Source organism: Semicossyphus pulcher, unplaced genomic scaffold, assembly GCF_022749685.1.
Source record: "Semicossyphus pulcher isolate SPU_LCO1_2020_fin unplaced genomic scaffold, fSemPul1.0.p SCAF_11, whole genome shotgun sequence".
NCBI classification, from domain to species: domain Eukaryota; kingdom Metazoa; phylum Chordata; class Actinopteri; order Labriformes; family Labridae; genus Semicossyphus; species Semicossyphus pulcher.
In genome coordinates, this window is record NW_027211615.1 from 2,862,501 (window position 1) to 2,877,500 (window position 15,000).

At 46.7% G+C, this 15,000-nt stretch overlaps 51 non-coding genes across 51 annotated transcripts in view; all 51 read right to left on the reverse strand.

The window, feature by feature from the left end:
• The window catches only part of LOC138586642 (5S ribosomal RNA), a 119-nt gene extending 43 nt beyond the window's left edge, over positions 1–76 (reverse strand). Inside the window, exon 1 of the ribosomal RNA XR_011306707.1 lies at positions 1–76. This exon is cut by the window's left edge and continues 43 nt beyond it. This is a non-coding gene — a ribosomal RNA (5S ribosomal RNA).
• A 215-nt stretch (positions 77–291) lies between these two features.
• Positions 292–410, reverse strand: LOC138585609 (5S ribosomal RNA). Its single transcript, XR_011305731.1, has one exon. It is a non-coding gene; the product is annotated as a 5S ribosomal RNA (ribosomal RNA).
• Positions 411–592: 182 nt separating this feature from the next.
• LOC138586361 (5S ribosomal RNA) lies at positions 593–711 on the reverse strand. Its single transcript, XR_011306444.1, has one exon. It is a non-coding gene; the product is annotated as a 5S ribosomal RNA (ribosomal RNA).
• Positions 712–893: 182 nt separating this feature from the next.
• Positions 894–1,012, reverse strand: LOC138585610 (5S ribosomal RNA). The gene has a single exon (XR_011305732.1). It is a non-coding gene; the product is annotated as a 5S ribosomal RNA (ribosomal RNA).
• Positions 1,013–1,194: 182 nt separating this feature from the next.
• On the reverse strand, positions 1,195–1,313 carry LOC138586776 (5S ribosomal RNA). The gene has a single exon (XR_011306837.1). It is a non-coding gene; the product is annotated as a 5S ribosomal RNA (ribosomal RNA).
• A 182-nt stretch (positions 1,314–1,495) lies between these two features.
• LOC138586790 (5S ribosomal RNA) lies at positions 1,496–1,614 on the reverse strand. Its single transcript, XR_011306851.1, has one exon. It is a non-coding gene; the product is annotated as a 5S ribosomal RNA (ribosomal RNA).
• Positions 1,615–1,796: 182 nt separating this feature from the next.
• Positions 1,797–1,915, reverse strand: LOC138585997 (5S ribosomal RNA). Its single transcript, XR_011306099.1, has one exon. It is a non-coding gene; the product is annotated as a 5S ribosomal RNA (ribosomal RNA).
• Positions 1,916–2,130: 215 nt separating this feature from the next.
• On the reverse strand, positions 2,131–2,249 carry LOC138585611 (5S ribosomal RNA). The gene has a single exon (XR_011305733.1). It is a non-coding gene; the product is annotated as a 5S ribosomal RNA (ribosomal RNA).
• Positions 2,250–2,318: 69 nt separating this feature from the next.
• Positions 2,319–2,437, reverse strand: LOC138587095 (5S ribosomal RNA). The gene has a single exon (XR_011307140.1). It is a non-coding gene; the product is annotated as a 5S ribosomal RNA (ribosomal RNA).
• A 182-nt stretch (positions 2,438–2,619) lies between these two features.
• On the reverse strand, positions 2,620–2,738 carry LOC138585612 (5S ribosomal RNA). Its single transcript, XR_011305734.1, has one exon. It is a non-coding gene; the product is annotated as a 5S ribosomal RNA (ribosomal RNA).
• A 182-nt stretch (positions 2,739–2,920) lies between these two features.
• On the reverse strand, positions 2,921–3,039 carry LOC138585613 (5S ribosomal RNA). Its single transcript, XR_011305735.1, has one exon. It is a non-coding gene; the product is annotated as a 5S ribosomal RNA (ribosomal RNA).
• Positions 3,040–3,221: 182 nt separating this feature from the next.
• LOC138585614 (5S ribosomal RNA) lies at positions 3,222–3,340 on the reverse strand. Its single transcript, XR_011305736.1, has one exon. It is a non-coding gene; the product is annotated as a 5S ribosomal RNA (ribosomal RNA).
• A 182-nt stretch (positions 3,341–3,522) lies between these two features.
• LOC138585615 (5S ribosomal RNA) lies at positions 3,523–3,641 on the reverse strand. Its single transcript, XR_011305737.1, has one exon. It is a non-coding gene; the product is annotated as a 5S ribosomal RNA (ribosomal RNA).
• A 182-nt stretch (positions 3,642–3,823) lies between these two features.
• On the reverse strand, positions 3,824–3,942 carry LOC138586643 (5S ribosomal RNA). The gene has a single exon (XR_011306708.1). It is a non-coding gene; the product is annotated as a 5S ribosomal RNA (ribosomal RNA).
• Positions 3,943–4,124: 182 nt separating this feature from the next.
• On the reverse strand, positions 4,125–4,243 carry LOC138585617 (5S ribosomal RNA). The gene has a single exon (XR_011305739.1). It is a non-coding gene; the product is annotated as a 5S ribosomal RNA (ribosomal RNA).
• Positions 4,244–4,425: 182 nt separating this feature from the next.
• LOC138585618 (5S ribosomal RNA) lies at positions 4,426–4,544 on the reverse strand. The gene has a single exon (XR_011305740.1). It is a non-coding gene; the product is annotated as a 5S ribosomal RNA (ribosomal RNA).
• A 182-nt stretch (positions 4,545–4,726) lies between these two features.
• On the reverse strand, positions 4,727–4,845 carry LOC138586644 (5S ribosomal RNA). The gene has a single exon (XR_011306709.1). It is a non-coding gene; the product is annotated as a 5S ribosomal RNA (ribosomal RNA).
• A 215-nt stretch (positions 4,846–5,060) lies between these two features.
• On the reverse strand, positions 5,061–5,179 carry LOC138585619 (5S ribosomal RNA). Its single transcript, XR_011305741.1, has one exon. It is a non-coding gene; the product is annotated as a 5S ribosomal RNA (ribosomal RNA).
• Positions 5,180–5,248: 69 nt separating this feature from the next.
• Positions 5,249–5,367, reverse strand: LOC138586682 (5S ribosomal RNA). Its single transcript, XR_011306746.1, has one exon. It is a non-coding gene; the product is annotated as a 5S ribosomal RNA (ribosomal RNA).
• A 182-nt stretch (positions 5,368–5,549) lies between these two features.
• Positions 5,550–5,668, reverse strand: LOC138586362 (5S ribosomal RNA). Its single transcript, XR_011306445.1, has one exon. It is a non-coding gene; the product is annotated as a 5S ribosomal RNA (ribosomal RNA).
• Positions 5,669–5,850: 182 nt separating this feature from the next.
• Positions 5,851–5,969, reverse strand: LOC138585620 (5S ribosomal RNA). The gene has a single exon (XR_011305742.1). It is a non-coding gene; the product is annotated as a 5S ribosomal RNA (ribosomal RNA).
• Positions 5,970–6,184: 215 nt separating this feature from the next.
• Positions 6,185–6,303, reverse strand: LOC138585621 (5S ribosomal RNA). Its single transcript, XR_011305743.1, has one exon. It is a non-coding gene; the product is annotated as a 5S ribosomal RNA (ribosomal RNA).
• Positions 6,304–6,485: 182 nt separating this feature from the next.
• Positions 6,486–6,604, reverse strand: LOC138585622 (5S ribosomal RNA). Its single transcript, XR_011305744.1, has one exon. It is a non-coding gene; the product is annotated as a 5S ribosomal RNA (ribosomal RNA).
• Positions 6,605–6,786: 182 nt separating this feature from the next.
• Positions 6,787–6,905, reverse strand: LOC138587073 (5S ribosomal RNA). The gene has a single exon (XR_011307118.1). It is a non-coding gene; the product is annotated as a 5S ribosomal RNA (ribosomal RNA).
• Positions 6,906–7,154: 249 nt separating this feature from the next.
• On the reverse strand, positions 7,155–7,273 carry LOC138585623 (5S ribosomal RNA). The gene has a single exon (XR_011305745.1). It is a non-coding gene; the product is annotated as a 5S ribosomal RNA (ribosomal RNA).
• Positions 7,274–7,342: 69 nt separating this feature from the next.
• LOC138586683 (5S ribosomal RNA) lies at positions 7,343–7,461 on the reverse strand. Its single transcript, XR_011306747.1, has one exon. It is a non-coding gene; the product is annotated as a 5S ribosomal RNA (ribosomal RNA).
• Positions 7,462–7,676: 215 nt separating this feature from the next.
• LOC138585624 (5S ribosomal RNA) lies at positions 7,677–7,795 on the reverse strand. Its single transcript, XR_011305746.1, has one exon. It is a non-coding gene; the product is annotated as a 5S ribosomal RNA (ribosomal RNA).
• A 182-nt stretch (positions 7,796–7,977) lies between these two features.
• LOC138585625 (5S ribosomal RNA) lies at positions 7,978–8,096 on the reverse strand. The gene has a single exon (XR_011305747.1). It is a non-coding gene; the product is annotated as a 5S ribosomal RNA (ribosomal RNA).
• A 182-nt stretch (positions 8,097–8,278) lies between these two features.
• LOC138585626 (5S ribosomal RNA) lies at positions 8,279–8,397 on the reverse strand. Its single transcript, XR_011305748.1, has one exon. It is a non-coding gene; the product is annotated as a 5S ribosomal RNA (ribosomal RNA).
• Positions 8,398–8,579: 182 nt separating this feature from the next.
• LOC138585628 (5S ribosomal RNA) lies at positions 8,580–8,698 on the reverse strand. Its single transcript, XR_011305750.1, has one exon. It is a non-coding gene; the product is annotated as a 5S ribosomal RNA (ribosomal RNA).
• A 182-nt stretch (positions 8,699–8,880) lies between these two features.
• Positions 8,881–8,999, reverse strand: LOC138585629 (5S ribosomal RNA). Its single transcript, XR_011305751.1, has one exon. It is a non-coding gene; the product is annotated as a 5S ribosomal RNA (ribosomal RNA).
• A 182-nt stretch (positions 9,000–9,181) lies between these two features.
• Positions 9,182–9,300, reverse strand: LOC138586646 (5S ribosomal RNA). The gene has a single exon (XR_011306711.1). It is a non-coding gene; the product is annotated as a 5S ribosomal RNA (ribosomal RNA).
• Positions 9,301–9,482: 182 nt separating this feature from the next.
• Positions 9,483–9,601, reverse strand: LOC138585630 (5S ribosomal RNA). The gene has a single exon (XR_011305752.1). It is a non-coding gene; the product is annotated as a 5S ribosomal RNA (ribosomal RNA).
• Positions 9,602–9,783: 182 nt separating this feature from the next.
• LOC138585631 (5S ribosomal RNA) lies at positions 9,784–9,902 on the reverse strand. Its single transcript, XR_011305753.1, has one exon. It is a non-coding gene; the product is annotated as a 5S ribosomal RNA (ribosomal RNA).
• Positions 9,903–10,084: 182 nt separating this feature from the next.
• Positions 10,085–10,203, reverse strand: LOC138586647 (5S ribosomal RNA). The gene has a single exon (XR_011306712.1). It is a non-coding gene; the product is annotated as a 5S ribosomal RNA (ribosomal RNA).
• A 215-nt stretch (positions 10,204–10,418) lies between these two features.
• Positions 10,419–10,537, reverse strand: LOC138585632 (5S ribosomal RNA). The gene has a single exon (XR_011305754.1). It is a non-coding gene; the product is annotated as a 5S ribosomal RNA (ribosomal RNA).
• Positions 10,538–10,606: 69 nt separating this feature from the next.
• On the reverse strand, positions 10,607–10,725 carry LOC138586684 (5S ribosomal RNA). Its single transcript, XR_011306748.1, has one exon. It is a non-coding gene; the product is annotated as a 5S ribosomal RNA (ribosomal RNA).
• Positions 10,726–10,907: 182 nt separating this feature from the next.
• LOC138586364 (5S ribosomal RNA) lies at positions 10,908–11,026 on the reverse strand. Its single transcript, XR_011306446.1, has one exon. It is a non-coding gene; the product is annotated as a 5S ribosomal RNA (ribosomal RNA).
• A 182-nt stretch (positions 11,027–11,208) lies between these two features.
• On the reverse strand, positions 11,209–11,327 carry LOC138585633 (5S ribosomal RNA). Its single transcript, XR_011305755.1, has one exon. It is a non-coding gene; the product is annotated as a 5S ribosomal RNA (ribosomal RNA).
• A 215-nt stretch (positions 11,328–11,542) lies between these two features.
• Positions 11,543–11,661, reverse strand: LOC138585634 (5S ribosomal RNA). The gene has a single exon (XR_011305756.1). It is a non-coding gene; the product is annotated as a 5S ribosomal RNA (ribosomal RNA).
• A 182-nt stretch (positions 11,662–11,843) lies between these two features.
• On the reverse strand, positions 11,844–11,962 carry LOC138585635 (5S ribosomal RNA). The gene has a single exon (XR_011305757.1). It is a non-coding gene; the product is annotated as a 5S ribosomal RNA (ribosomal RNA).
• A 182-nt stretch (positions 11,963–12,144) lies between these two features.
• Positions 12,145–12,263, reverse strand: LOC138585636 (5S ribosomal RNA). The gene has a single exon (XR_011305758.1). It is a non-coding gene; the product is annotated as a 5S ribosomal RNA (ribosomal RNA).
• A 249-nt stretch (positions 12,264–12,512) lies between these two features.
• Positions 12,513–12,631, reverse strand: LOC138585637 (5S ribosomal RNA). Its single transcript, XR_011305759.1, has one exon. It is a non-coding gene; the product is annotated as a 5S ribosomal RNA (ribosomal RNA).
• Positions 12,632–12,700: 69 nt separating this feature from the next.
• Positions 12,701–12,819, reverse strand: LOC138586686 (5S ribosomal RNA). Its single transcript, XR_011306750.1, has one exon. It is a non-coding gene; the product is annotated as a 5S ribosomal RNA (ribosomal RNA).
• Positions 12,820–13,034: 215 nt separating this feature from the next.
• LOC138586851 (5S ribosomal RNA) lies at positions 13,035–13,153 on the reverse strand. Its single transcript, XR_011306909.1, has one exon. It is a non-coding gene; the product is annotated as a 5S ribosomal RNA (ribosomal RNA).
• A 182-nt stretch (positions 13,154–13,335) lies between these two features.
• On the reverse strand, positions 13,336–13,454 carry LOC138586762 (5S ribosomal RNA). The gene has a single exon (XR_011306823.1). It is a non-coding gene; the product is annotated as a 5S ribosomal RNA (ribosomal RNA).
• Positions 13,455–13,669: 215 nt separating this feature from the next.
• Positions 13,670–13,788, reverse strand: LOC138585639 (5S ribosomal RNA). Its single transcript, XR_011305761.1, has one exon. It is a non-coding gene; the product is annotated as a 5S ribosomal RNA (ribosomal RNA).
• Positions 13,789–13,970: 182 nt separating this feature from the next.
• On the reverse strand, positions 13,971–14,089 carry LOC138585640 (5S ribosomal RNA). Its single transcript, XR_011305762.1, has one exon. It is a non-coding gene; the product is annotated as a 5S ribosomal RNA (ribosomal RNA).
• Positions 14,090–14,271: 182 nt separating this feature from the next.
• Positions 14,272–14,390, reverse strand: LOC138585641 (5S ribosomal RNA). The gene has a single exon (XR_011305763.1). It is a non-coding gene; the product is annotated as a 5S ribosomal RNA (ribosomal RNA).
• Positions 14,391–14,572: 182 nt separating this feature from the next.
• LOC138586660 (5S ribosomal RNA) lies at positions 14,573–14,691 on the reverse strand. The gene has a single exon (XR_011306725.1). It is a non-coding gene; the product is annotated as a 5S ribosomal RNA (ribosomal RNA).
• A 182-nt stretch (positions 14,692–14,873) lies between these two features.
• Positions 14,874–14,992, reverse strand: LOC138587192 (5S ribosomal RNA). The gene has a single exon (XR_011307231.1). It is a non-coding gene; the product is annotated as a 5S ribosomal RNA (ribosomal RNA).
• Between the last annotated feature and the right edge of the window lie 8 nt (positions 14,993–15,000).

Consider the following 15,000-nt stretch of genomic DNA (forward strand, 5'->3'; position numbering starts at 1 on the left):
ACTAACCAGGCCCGACCCTGCTTAGCTTCCGAGATCGGACGAAATCGGGCGTGTTCAGGGTGGTATGGCCGTAAGCGACAGTTGTGTGTTCAATCGGGCCTTTTAAAGACGTGGCATGGTGCAGCAAGAATGTGGCTGTATTTTTAACGTTGTTTATAGTTTTCGTCAAAGATTTTGTCATGGTTTTTTTCTAGGACGAATTCAATGCATTCTTGCACATGAGTGTCTGATCAAACTTTTTCAAGGCCTGCAGCATCAGCACCTCTCCTGTCCATCACAGAAAAATGAAAAAGCTTACAGCACCTGGTATTCCCAGGCGGTCTCCCATCCAAGTACTAACCAGGCCCGACCCTGCTTAGCTTCCGAGATCGGACGAGATCGGGCGTGTTCAGGGTGGTATGGCCGTAAGCGACAGTTGTGTGTTCAATCGGGCCTTTTAAAAATGCATTTGGGCACTTTTTAATCTCTTCATATGTTACTGAGTTTTTTTTCTAGGATGAATTCAATGCATTCTTGCACATGAGTGTCTGATCAAACTTTTTCAAGGCCTGCAGCATCAGTACCTCTCCTGTCCATCACAGAAAAATGAAAAAGCTTACAGCACCTGGTATTCCCAGGCGGTCTCCCATCCAAGTACTAACCAGGCCCGACCCTGCTTAGCTTCCGAGATCAGACGAGATCGGGCGTGTTCAGGGTGGTATGGCCGTAAGCGACAGTTGTGTGTTCAATCGGGCCTTTTAAAAATGCATTTGGGCACTTTTTAATCTCTTCATATGTTACTGTGTTTTTTTTCTAGGATGAATTCAATGCATTCTTGCACATGAGTGTCTGATCAAACTTTTTCAAGGCCTGCAGCATCAGCTCCTCTCCTGTCCATCACAGAAAAATGAAAAAGCTTACAGCACCTGGTATTCCCAGGCGGTCTCCCATCCAAGTACTAACCAGGCCCGACCCTGCTTAGCTTCCGAGATCGGACGAGATCGGGCGTGTTCAGGGTGGTATGGCCGTAAGCGACAGTTGTGTGTTCAATCGGGCCTTTTAAAAATGCATTTGGGCACTTTTTAATCTCTTCATATGTTACTGTGTTTTTTTTCTAGGATGAATTCAATGCATTCTTGCACATGAGTGTCTGATCAAACTTTTTCAAGGCCTGCAGCATCAGCACCTCTCCTGTCCATCACAGAAAAATGAAAAAGCTTACAGCACCTGGTATTCCCAGGCGGTCTCCCATCCAAGTACTAACCAGGCCCGACCCTGCTTAGCTTCCGAGATCGGACGAGATCGGACGTGTTCAGGGTGGTATGGCCGTAAGCGACAGTTGTGTGTTCAATCGGGCCTTTTAAAAATGCATTTGGGCACTTTTTAATCTCTTCATATGTTACTGTGTTTTTTTTCTAGGATGAATTCAATGCATTCTTGCACATGAGTGTCTGATCAAACTTTTTCAAGGCCTGCAGCATCAGCACCTCTCCTGTCCATCACAGAAAAATGAAAAAGCTTACAGCACCTGGTATTCCCAGGCGGTCTCCCATCCAAGTACTAACCAGGCCCGACCCTGCTTAGCTTCCAAGATCGGACGAGATCGGGCGTGTTCAGGGTGGTATGGCCGTAAGCGACAGTTGTGTGTTCAATCGGGCCTTTTAAAAATGCATTTGGGCACTTTTTAATCTCTTCATATGTTACTGTGTTTTTTTTCTAGGATGAATTCAATGCATTCTTGCACATGAGTGTCTGATCAAACTTTTTCAAGGCCTGCAGCATCAGCACCTCTCCTGTCCATCACAGAAAAATGAAAAAGCTTACAGCACCTGGTATTCCCAGGCGGTCTCCCATCCAAGTACTAACCAGGCCCGACCCTGCTTAGCTTCCGAGATCTGACGAGATCGGGTGTGTTCAGGGTGGTATGGCCGTAAGCGACAGTTGTGTGTTCAATCGGGCCTTTTAAAGACGTGGCATGGTGCAGCAAGAATGTGGCTGTATTTTTAACGTTGTTTATAGTTTTCGTCAAAGATTTTGTCATGGTTTTTTTCTATGATGAATTCAATGCATTCTTGCACATGAGTGTCTGATCAAACTTTTTCAAGGCCTGCAGCATCAGCACCTCTCCTGTCCATCACAGAAAAATGAAAAAGCTTACAGCACCTGGTATTCCCAGGCGGTCTCCCATCCAAGTACTAACCAGGCCCGACCCTGCTTAGCTTCCGAGATCGGACGAGATCGGGCGTGTTCAGGGTGGTATGGCCGTAAGCGAAAGTTGTGTGTTCGATCGGGCCTTTTAAAGACGTGGCATGGTGCAGCAAGAATGTGGTGGGGCATCTGTCTTACAGCACCTGGTATTCCCAGGCGGTCTCCCATCCAAGTACTAACCAGGCCCGACCCTGCTTAGCTTCCGAGATCGGACGAGATCGGGCGTGCTCAGGGTGGTATGGCCGTAAGCGACAGTTGTGTGTTCAATCGGGCCTTTTAAAAATGCATTTGGGCACTTTTTAATCTCTTCATATGTTACTGAGTTTTTTTTCTAGGATGAATTCAATGCATTCTTGCACATGAGTGTCTGATCAAACTTTTTCAAGGCCTGCAGCATCAGTACCTCTCCTGTCCATCACAGAAAAATGAAAAAGCTTACAGCACCTGGTATTCCCAGGCGGTCTCCCATCCAAGTACTAACCAGGCCCGACCCTGCTTAGCTTCCGAGATCGGACGAGATCGGGCGTGTTCAGGGTGGTATGGCCGTAAGCGACAGTTGTGTGTTCAATCGGGCCTTTTAAAAATGCATTTGGGCACTTTTTAATCTCTTCATATGTTACTGTGTTTTTTTTCTAGGATGAATTCAATGCATTCTTGCACATGAGTGTCTGATCAAACTTTTTCAAGGCCTGCAGCATCAGCTCCTCTCCTGTCCATCACAGAAAAATGAAAAAGCTTACAGCACCTGGTATTCCCAGGCGGTCTCCCATCCAAGTACTAACCAGGCCCGACCCTGCTTAGCTTCCGAGATCGGACGAGATCGGGCGTGTTCAGGGTGGTATGGCCGTAAGCGACAGTTGTGTGTTCAATCGGGCCTTTTAAAAATGCATTTGGGCACTTTTTAATCTCTTCATATGTTACTGTGTTTTTTTTCTAGGATGAATTCAATGCATTCTTGCACATGAGTGTCTGATCAAACTTTTTCAAGGCCTGCGGCATCAGCACCTCTCCTGTCCATCACAGAAAAATGAAAAAGCTTACAGCACCTGGTATTCCCAGGCGGTCTCCCATCCAAGTACTAACCAGGCCCGACCCTGCTTAGCTTCCGAGATCGGACGAGATCGGGCGTGTTCAGGGTGGTATGGCCGTAAGCGACAGTTGTGTGTTCAATCGGGCCTTTTAAAAATGCATTTGGGCACTTTTTAATCTCTTCATATGTTACTGAATTTTTTTTCTAGGATGAATTCAATGCATTCTTGCACATGAGTGTCTGATCAAACTTTTTCAAGGCCTGCAGCATCAGCACCTCTCCTGTCCATCACAGAAAAATGAAAAAGCTTACAGCACCTGGTATTCCCAGGCGGTCTCCCATCCAAGTACTAACCAGGCCCGACCCTGCTTAGCTTCCGAGATCGGACGAGATCGGGCGTGTTCAGGGTGGTATGGCCGTAAGCGACAGTTGTGTGTTCAATCGGGCCTTTTAAAAATGCATTTGGGCACTTTTTAATCTCTTCATATGTTACTGTGTTTTTTTTCTAGGATGAATTCAATGCATTCTTGCACATGAGTGTCTGATCAAACTTTTTCAAGGCCTGCAGCATCAGCACCTCTCCTGTCCATCACAGAAAAATGAAAAAGCTTACAGCACCTGGTATTCCCAGGCGGTCTCCCATCCAAGTACTAACCAGGCCCGACCCTGCTTAGCTTCCGAGATCGGACGAAATCGGGCGTGTTCAGGGTGGTATGGCCGTAAGCGACAGTTGTGTGTTCAATCGGGCCTTTTAAAAATGCATTTGGGCACTTTTTAATCTCTTCATATGTTACTGTGTTTTTTTTCTAGGATGAATTCAATGCATTCTTGCACATGAGTGTCTGATCAAACTTTTTCAAGGCCTGCGGCATCAGCACCTCTCCTGTCCATCACAGAAAAATGAAAAAGCTTACAGCACCTGGTATTCCCAGGCGGTCTCCCATCCAAGTACTAACCAGGCCCGACCCTGCTTAGCTTCCGAGATCGGACGAGATCGGGCGTGTTCAGGGTGGTATGGCCGTAAGCGACAGTTGTGTGTTCAATCGGGCCTTTTAAAAATGCATTTGGGCACTTTTTAATCTCTTCATATGTTACTGAGTTTTTTTTCTAGGATGAATTCAATGCATTCTTGCACATGAGTGTCTGATCAAACTTTTTCAAGGCCTGCAGCATCAGCACCTCTCCTGTCCATCACAGAAAAATGAAAAAGCTTACAGCACCTGGTATTCCCAGGCGGTCTCCCATCCAAGTACTAACCAGGCCCGACCCTGCTTAGCTTCCGAGATCGGACGAGATCGGGCGTGTTCAGGGTGGTATGGCCGTAAGCGACAGTTGTGTGTTCAATCGGGCCTTTTAAAAATGCATTTGGGCACTTTTTAATCTCTTCATATGTTACTGTGTTTTTTTTCTAGGATGAATTCAATGCATTCTTGCACATGAGTGTCTGATCAAACTTTTTCAAGGCCTGCAGCATCAGCACCTCTCCTGTCCATCACAGAAAAATGAAAAAGCTTACAGCACCTGGTATTCCCAGGCGGTCTCCCATCCAAGTACTAACCAGGCCCGACCCTGCTTAGCTTCCGAGATCGGACGAAATCGGGCGTGTTCAGGGTGGTATGGCCGTAAGCGACAGTTGTGTGTTCAATCGGGCCTTTTAAAGACGTGGCATGGTGCAGCAAGAATGTGGCTGTATTTTTAACGTTGTTTATAGTTTTCGTCAAAGATTTTGTCATGGTTTTTTTCTAGGACGAATTCAATGCATTCTTGCACATGAGTGTCTGATCAAACTTTTTCAAGGCCTGCAGCATCAGCACCTCTCCTGTCCATCACAGAAAAATGAAAAAGCTTACAGCACCTGGTATTCCCAGGCGGTCTCCCATCCAAGTACTAACCAGGCCCGACCCTGCTTAGCTTCCGAGATCGGACGAGATCGGGCGTGTTCAGGGTGGTATGGCCGTAAGCGAAAGTTGTGTGTTCGATCGGGCCTTTTAAAGACGTGGCATGGTGCAGCAAGAATGTGGTGGGGCATCTGTCTTACAGCACCTGGTATTCCCAGGCGGTCTCCCATCCAAGTACTAACCAGGCCCGACCCTGCTTAGCTTCCGAGATCGGACGAGATCGGGCGTGTTCAGGGTGGTATGGCCGTAAGCGACAGTTGTGTGTTCAATCGGGCCTTTTAAAAATGCATTTGGGCACTTTTTAATCTCTTCATATGTTACTGAGTTTTTTTTCTAGGATGAATTCAATGCATTCTTGCACATGAGTGTCTGATCAAACTTTTTCAAGGCCTGCAGCATCAGTACCTCTCCTGTCCATCACAGAAAAATGAAAAAGCTTACAGCACCTGGTATTCCCAGGCGGTCTCCCATCCAAGTACTAACCAGGCCCGACCCTGCTTAGCTTCCGAGATCAGACGAGATCGGGCGTGTTCAGGGTGGTATGGCCGTAAGCGACAGTTGTGTGTTCAATCGGGCCTTTTAAAAATGCATTTGGGCACTTTTTAATCTCTTCATATGTTACTGTGTTTTTTTTCTAGGATGAATTCAATGCATTCTTGCACATGAGTGTCTGATCAAACTTTTTCAAGGCCTGCAGCATCAGCTCCTCTCCTGTCCATCACAGAAAAATGAAAAAGCTTACAGCACCTGGTATTCCCAGGCGGTCTCCCATCCAAGTACTAACCAGGCCCGACCCTGCTTAGCTTCCGAGATCGGACGAGATCGGGCGTGTTCAGGGTGGTATGGCCGTAAGCGACAGTTGTGTGTTCAATCGGGCCTTTTAAAGACGTGGCATGGTGCAGCAAGAATGTGGCTGTATTTTTAACGTTGTTTATAGTTTTCGTCAAAGATTTTGTCATGGTTTTTTTCTATGATGAATTCAATGCATTCTTGCACATGAGTGTCTGATCAAACTTTTTCAAGGCCTGCAGCATCAGTACCTCTCCTGTCCATCACAGAAAAATGAAAAAGCTTACAGCACCTGGTATTCCCAGGCGGTCTCCCATCCAAGTACTAACCAGGCCCGACCCTGCTTAGCTTCCGAGATCGGACGAGATCGGGCGTGTTCAGGGTGGTATGGCCGTAAGCGACAGTTGTGTGTTCAATCCGGCCTTTTAAAAATGCATTTGGGCACTTTTTAATCTCTTCATATGTTACTGTGTTTTTTTTCTAGGATGAATTCAATGCATTCTTGCACATGAGTGTCTGATCAAACTTTTTCAAGGCCTGCAGCATCAGCACCTCTCCTGTCCATCACAGAAAAATGAAAAAGCTTACAGCACCTGGTATTCCCAGGCGGTCTCCCATCCAAGTACTAACCAGGCCCGACCCTGCTTAGCTTCCGAGATCGGACGAGATCGGGCGTGTTCAGGGTGGTATGGCCGTAAGCGACAGTTGTGTGTTCAATCGGGCCTTTTAAAAATGCATTTGGGCACTTTTTAATCTCTTCATATGTTACTGTGTTTTTTTTCTAGGATGAATTCAATGCATTCTTGCACATGAGTGTCTGATCAAACTTTTTCAAGGCCTGCAGCATCAGCACCTCTCCTGTCCATCACAGAAAAATGAAAAAGCTTACAGCACCTGGTATTCCCAGGCGGTCTCCCATCCAAGTACTAACCAGGCCCGACCCTGCTTAGCTTCCGAGATTGGACGAGATCGGGCGTGTTCAGGGTGGTATGGCCGTAAGCAACAGTTGTGTGTTCAATCCGGCCTTTTAAAGACGTGGCATGGTGCAGCAAGAATGTGATGGGGCATCTGCCCCACCACATTCTTGAATTTGGCTGTATTTTTAACGTTGTTTATAGTTTTCGTCAAAAATTTTTTCATGGTTTTTTTCTATGATGAATTCAATGCATTCTTGCACATGAGTGTCTGATCAAACTTTTTCAAGGCCTGCAGCATCAGCACCTCTTCTGTCCATCACAGAAAAATGAAAAAGCTTACAGCACCTGGTATTCCCAGGCGGTCTCCCATCCAAGTACTAACCAGGCCCGACCCTGCTTAGCTTCCGAGATCGGACGAGATCGGGCGTGTTCAGGGTGGTATGGCCGTAAGCGACAGTTGTGTGTTCAATCGGGCCTTTTAAAGACGTGGCATGGTGCAGCAAGAATGTGGTGGGGCATCTGTCTTACAGCACCTGGTATTCCCAGGCGGTCTCCCATCCAAGTACTAACCAGGCCCGACCCTGCTTAGCTTCCGAGATCGGACGAGATCGGGCGTGTTCAGGGTGGTATGGCCGTAAGCGACAGTTGTGTGTTCAATCGGGCCTTTTAAAGACGTGGCATGGTGCAGCAAGAATGTGGCTGTATTTTTAACGTTGTTTATAGTTTTCGTCAAAGATTTTGTCATGGTTTTTTTCTAGGACGAATTCAATGCATTCTTGCACATGAGTGTCTGATCAAACTTTTTCAAGGCCTGCAGCATCAGCACCTCTCCTGTCCATCACAGAAAAATGAAAAAGCTTACAGCACCTGGTATTCCCAGGCGGTCTCCCATCCAAGTACTAACCAGGCCCGACCCTGCTTAGCTTCCGAGATCGGACGAGATCGGGCGTGTTCAGGGTGGTATGGCCGTAAGCGACAGTTGTGTGTTCAATCGGGCCTTTTAAAAATGCATTTGGGCACTTTTTAATCTCTTCATATGTTACTGAGTTTTTTTTCTAGGATGAATTCAATGCATTCTTGCACATGAGTGTCTGATCAAACTTTTTCAAGGCCTGCAGCATCAGTACCTCTCCTGTCCATCACAGAAAAATGAAAAAGCTTACAGCACCTGGTATTCCCAGGCGGTCTCCCATCCAAGTACTAACCAGGCCCGACCCTGCTTAGCTTCCGAGATCGGACGAGATCGGGCGTGTTCAGGGTGGTATGGCCGTAAGCGACAGTTGTGTGTTCAATCGGGCCTTTTAAAAATGCATTTGGGCACTTTTTAATCTCTTCATATGTTACTGTGTTTTTTTTCTAGGATGAATTCAATGCATTCTTGCACATGAGTGTCTGATCAAACTTTTTCAAGGCCTGCAGCATCAGCTCCTCTCCTGTCCATCACAGAAAAATGAAAAAGCTTACAGCACCTGGTATTCCCAGGCGGTCTCCCATCCAAGTACTAACCAGGCCCGACCCTGCTTAGCTTCCGAGATCGGACGAGATCGGGCGTGTTCAGGGTGGTATGGCCGTAAGCGACAGTTGTGTGTTCAATCGGGCCTTTTAAAAATGCATTTGGGCACTTTTTAATCTCTTCATATGTTACTGTGTTTTTTTTCTAGGATGAATTCAATGCATTCTTGCACATGAGTGTCTGATCAAACTTTTTCAAGGCCTGCGGCATCAGCACCTCTCCTGTCCATCACAGAAAAATGAAAAAGCTTACAGCACCTGGTATTCCCAGGCGGTCTCCCATCCAAGTACTAACCAGGCCCGACCCTGCTTAGCTTCCGAGATCGGACGAGATCGGGCGTGTTCAGGGTGGTATGGCCGTAAGCGACAGTTGTGTGTTCAATCGGGCCTTTTAAAAATGCATTTGGGCACTTTTTAATCTCTTCATATGTTACTGAGTTTTTTTTCTAGGATGAATTCAATGCATTCTTGCACATGAGTGTCTGATCAAACTTTTTCAAGGCCTGCAGCATCAGCACCTCTCCTGTCCATCACAGAAAAATGAAAAAGCTTACAGCACCTGGTATTCCCAGGCGGTCTCCCATCCAAGTACTAACCAGGCCCGACCCTGCTTAGCTTCCGAGATCGGACGAGATCGGGCGTGTTCAGGGTGGTATGGCCGTAAGCGACAGTTGTGTGTTCAATCGGGCCTTTTAAAAATGCATTTGGGCACTTTTTAATCTCTTCATATGTTACTGTGTTTTTTTTCTAGGATGAATTCAATGCATTCTTGCACATGAGTGTCTGATCAAACTTTTTCAAGGCCTGCAGCATCAGCACCTCTCCTGTCCATCACAGAAAAATGAAAAAGCTTACAGCACCTGGTATTCCCAGGCGGTCTCCCATCCAAGTACTAACCAGGCCCGACCCTGCTTAGCTTCCGAGATCGGACGAAATCGGGCGTGTTCAGGGTGGTATGGCCGTAAGCGACAGTTGTGTGTTCAATCGGGCCTTTTAAAAATGCATTTGGGCACTTTTTAATCTCTTCATATGTTACTGTGTTTTTTTTCTAGGATGAATTCAATGCATTCTTGCACATGAGTGTCTGATCAAACTTTTTCAAGGCCTGCGGCATCAGCACCTCTCCTGTCCATCACAGAAAAATGAAAAAGCTTACAGCACCTGGTATTCCCAGGCGGTCTCCCATCCAAGTACTAACCAGGCCCGACCCTGCTTAGCTTCCGAGATCGGACGAGATCGGGCGTGTTCAGGGTGGTATGGCCGTAAGCGACAGTTGTGTGTTCAATCGGGCCTTTTAAAAATGCATTTGGGCACTTTTTAATCTCTTCATATGTTACTGAGTTTTTTTTCTAGGATGAATTCAATGCATTCTTGCACATGAGTGTCTGATCAAACTTTTTCAAGGCCTGCAGCATCAGCACCTCTCCTGTCCATCACAGAAAAATGAAAAAGCTTACAGCACCTGGTATTCCCAGGCGGTCTCCCATCCAAGTACTAACCAGGCCCGACCCTGCTTAGCTTCCGAGATCGGACGAGATCGGGCGTGTTCAGGGTGGTATGGCCGTAAGCGACAGTTGTGTGTTCAATCGGGCCTTTTAAAAATGCATTTGGGCACTTTTTAATCTCTTCATATGTTACTGTGTTTTTTTTCTAGGATGAATTCAATGCATTCTTGCACATGAGTGTCTGATCAAACTTTTTCAAGGCCTGCAGCATCAGCACCTCTCCTGTCCATCACAGAAAAATGAAAAAGCTTACAGCACCTGGTATTCCCAGGCGGTCTCCCATCCAAGTACTAACCAGGCCCGACCCTGCTTAGCTTCCGAGATCGGACGAAATCGGGCGTGTTCAGGGTGGTATGGCCGTAAGCGACAGTTGTGTGTTCAATCGGGCCTTTTAAAGACGTGGCATGGTGCAGCAAGAATGTGGCTGTATTTTTAACGTTGTTTATAGTTTTCGTCAAAGATTTTGTCATGGTTTTTTTCTAGGACGAATTCAATGCATTCTTGCACATGAGTGTCTGATCAAACTTTTTCAAGGCCTGCAGCATCAGCACCTCTCCTGTCCATCACAGAAAAATGAAAAAGCTTACAGCACCTGGTATTCCCAGGCGGTCTCCCATCCAAGTACTAACCAGGCCCGACCCTGCTTAGCTTCCGAGATCGGACGAGATCGGGCGTGTTCAGGGTGGTATGGCCGTAAGCGAAAGTTGTGTGTTCGATCGGGCCTTTTAAAGACGTGGCATGGTGCAGCAAGAATGTGGTGGGGCATCTGTCTTACAGCACCTGGTATTCCCAGGCGGTCTCCCATCCAAGTACTAACCAGGCCCGACCCTGCTTAGCTTCCGAGATCGGACGAGATCGGGCGTGTTCAGGGTGGTATGGCCGTAAGCGACAGTTGTGTGTTCAATCGGGCCTTTTAAAAATGCATTTGGGCACTTTTTAATCTCTTCATATGTTACTGAGTTTTTTTTCTAGGATGAATTCAATGCATTCTTGCACATGAGTGTCTGATCAAACTTTTTCAAGGCCTGCAGCATCAGTACCTCTCCTGTCCATCACAGAAAAATGAAAAAGCTTACAGCACCTGGTATTCCCAGGCGGTCTCCCATCCAAGTACTAACCAGGCCCGACCCTGCTTAGCTTCCGAGATCAGACGAGATCGGGCGTGTTCAGGGTGGTATGGCCGTAAGCGACAGTTGTGTGTTCAATCGGGCCTTTTAAAAATGCATTTGGGCACTTTTTAATCTCTTCATATGTTACTGTGTTTTTTTTCTAGGATGAATTCAATGCATTCTTGCACATGAGTGTCTGATCAAACTTTTTCAAGGCCTGCAGCATCAGCTCCTCTCCTGTCCATCACAGAAAAATGAAAAAGCTTACAGCACCTGGTATTCCCAGGCGGTCTCCCATCCAAGTACTAACCAGGCCCGACCCTGCTTAGCTTCCGAGATCGGACGAGATCGGGCGTGTTCAGGGTGGTATGGCCGTAAGCGACAGTTGTGTGTTCAATCGGGCCTTTTAAAGACGTGGCATGGTGCAGCAAGAATGTGGCTGTATTTTTAACGTTGTTTATAGTTTTCGTCAAAGATTTTGTCATGGTTTTTTTCTATGATGAATTCAATGCATTCTTGCACATGAGTGTCTGATCAAACTTTTTCAAGGCCTGCAGCATCAGTACCTCTCCTGTCCATCACAGAAAAATGAAAAAGCTTACAGCACCTGGTATTCCCAGGCGGTCTCCCATCCAAGTACTAACCAGGCCCGACCCTGCTTAGCTTCCGAGATCGGACGAGATCGGGCGTGTTCAGGGTGGTATGGCCGTAAGCGACAGTTGTGTGTTCAATCCGGCCTTTTAAAAATGCATTTGGGCACTTTTTAATCTCTTCATATGTTACTGTGTTTTTTTTCTAGGATGAATTCAATGCATTCTTGCACATGAGTGTCTGATCAAACTTTTTCAAGGCCTGCAGCATCAGCACCTCTCCTGTCCATCACAGAAAAATGAAAAAGCTTACAGCACCTGGTATTCCCAGGCGGTCTCCCATCCAAGTACTAACCAGGCCCGACCCTGCTTAGCTTCCGAGATCGGACGAGATCGGGCGTGTTCAGGGTGGTATGGCCGTAAGCGACAGTTGTGTGTTCAATCGGGCCTTTTAAAAATGCATTTGGGCACTTTTTAATCTCTTCATATGTTACTGTGTTTTTTTTCTAGGATGAATTCAATGCATTCTTGCACATGAGTGTCTGATCAAACTTTTTCAAGGCCTGCAGCATCAGCACCTCTCCTGTCCATCACAGAAAAATGAAAAAGCTTACAGCACCTGGTATTCCCAGGCGGTCTCCCATCCAAGTACTAACCAGGCCCGACCCTGCTTAGCTTCCGAGATCGGACGAGATCGGGCGTGTTCAGGGTGGTATGGCCGTAAGCAACAGTTGTGTGTTCAATCCGGCCTTTTAAAGACGTGGCATGGTGCAGCAAGAATGTGATGGGGCATCTGCCCCACCACATTCTTGAATTTGGCTGTATTTTTAACGTTGTTTATAGTTTTCGTCAAAAATTTTTTCATGGTTTTTTTCTATGATGAATTCAATGCATTCTTGCACATGAGTGTCTGATCAAACTTTTTCAAGGCCTGCAGCATCAGCACCTCTTCTGTCCATCACAGAAAAATGAAAAAGCTTACAGCACCTGGTATTCCCAGGCGGTCTCCCATCCAAGTACTAACCAGGCCCGACCCTGCTTAGCTTCCGAGATCGGACGAGATCGGGCGTGTTCAGGGTGGTATGGCCGTAAGCGACAGTTGTGTGTTCAATCGGGCCTTTTAAAGACGTGGTATGGTGCAGCAAGAATGTGGTGGGGCATCTGTCTTACAGCACCTGGTATTCCCAGGCGGTCTCCCATCCAAGTACTAACCAGGCCCGACCCTGCTTAGCTTCCGAGATCGGACGAGATCGGGCGTGTTCAGGGTGGTATGGCCGTAAGCGACAGTTGTGTGTTCAATCGGGCCTTTTAAAGACGTGGCATGGTGCAGCAAGAATGTGGCTGTATTTTTAACGTTGTTTATAGTTTTCGTCAAAGATTTTGTCATGGTTTTTTTCTATGATGAATTCAATGCATTCTTGCACATGAGTGTCTGATCAAACTTTTTCAAGGCCTGCAGCATCAGCACCTCTCCTGTCCATCACAGAAAAATGAAAAAGCGTACAGCACCTGGTATTCCCAGGCGGTCTCCCATCCAAGTACTAACCAGGCCCGACCCTGCTTAGCTTCCGAGATCGGACGAGATCGGGCGTGTTCAGGGTGGTATGGCTGTAAGCGACAGTTGTGTGTTCAATCGGGCCTTTTAAAAATGCATTTGGGCACTTTTTAATCTCTTCATATGTTACTGTGTTTTTTTTCTAGGATCAATTCAATGCATTCTTGCACATGAGTGTCTGATCAAACCTTTTCAAGGCCTGCAGCATCAGCACCTCTCCTGTCCATCACAGAAAAATGAAAAAGCTTACAGCACCTGGTATTCCCAGGCGGTCTCCCATCCAAGTACTAACCAGGCCCGACCCTGCTTAGCTTCCGAGATCGGACGAGATCGGGCGTGTTCAGGGTGGTATGGCCGTCAGCGACAGTTGTGTGTTCGATCGGGCCTTTTAAAGACGTGGCATGGTGCAGCAAGAATGTGGCTGTATTTTTAACGTTGTTTATAGTTTTCGTCAAAGATTTTGTCATGGTTTTTTTCTATGATGAATTCAATGCATTCTTGCACATGAGTGTCTGATCAAACTTTTTCAAGGCCTGCAGCATCAGCACCTCTTCTGTCCATCACAGAAAAATGAAAAAGCTTACAGCACCTGGTATTCCCAGGCGGTCTCCCATCCAAGTACTAACCAGGCCCGACCCTGCTTAGCTTCCGAGATCGGACGAGATCGGGCGTGTTCAGGGTGGTATGGCCGTAAGCGACAGTTGTGTGTTCAATCGGGCCTTTTAAAAATGCATTTGGGCACTTTTTAATCTCTTCATATGTTACTGTGTTTTTTTTCTAGGATGAATTCAATGCATTCTTGCACATGAGTGTCTGATCCAACTTTTTCAAGGCCTGCAGCATCAGCACCTCTCCTGTCCATCACAGAAAAATGAAAAAGCTTACAGCACCTGGTATTCCCAGGCGGTCTCCCATCCAAGTACTAACCAGGCCCGACCCTGCTTAGCTTCCGAGATCGGACGAGATCGGGCGTGTTCAGGGTGGTATGGCCGTAAGCGACAGTTGTGTGTTCAATCGGGCCTTTTAAAAATGCATTTGGGCACTTTTTAATCTTTTCATATGTTACTGTGTTTTTTTTCTAGGATGAATTCAATGCATTCTTGCACATGAGTGTCTGATCCAACTTTTTCAAGGCCTGCAGCATCAGCACCTCTCCTGTCCATCACAGAAAAATGAAAAAGCTTACAGCACCTGGTATTCCCAGGCGGTCTCCCATCCAAGTACTAACCAGGCCCGACCCTGCTTAGCTTCCGAGATCGGACGAGATCGGGCGTGTTCAGGGTGGTATGGCCGTAAGCGACAGTTGTGTGTTCAATCGGGCCTTTTAAAAATGCATTTGGGCACTTTTTAATCTCTTCATATGTTACTGTGTTTTTTTTCTAGGATGAATTCAATGCATTCTTGCACATGAGTGTCTGATCAAACTTTTTCAAGGCCTGCAGCATCAGCACCTCTCCTGTCCATCACAGAAAAATGAAAAAGCTTACAGCACCTGGTATTCCCAGGCGGTCTTCCATCCAAGTACTAACCAGGCCCGACCCTGCTTAGCTTCCGAGATCGGACGAGATCGGGCGTGTTCAGGGTGGTATGGCCGTAAGCGACAGCTGTGTGTTCAATCAGGCCTTTTAAAAATGCATTTGGGCACTTTTTAATCTCTTCATATGTTACTGTGTTTTTTTTCTAGGATGAATTCAATGCATTCTTGCACATGAGTGTCTGATCAAACTTTTTCAAGGCCTGCAGCATCAGCACCTCTCCTGTCCATCACAGAAAAATGAAAAAGCTTACAGCACCTGGTATTCCCAGGCGGTCTCCCATCCAAGTACTAACCAGGCCCGACCCTGCTTAGCTTCCGAAATCGGACGAGATCGGACGTGTTCAGGGTGGTATGGCCGTAAGCGACAGTTG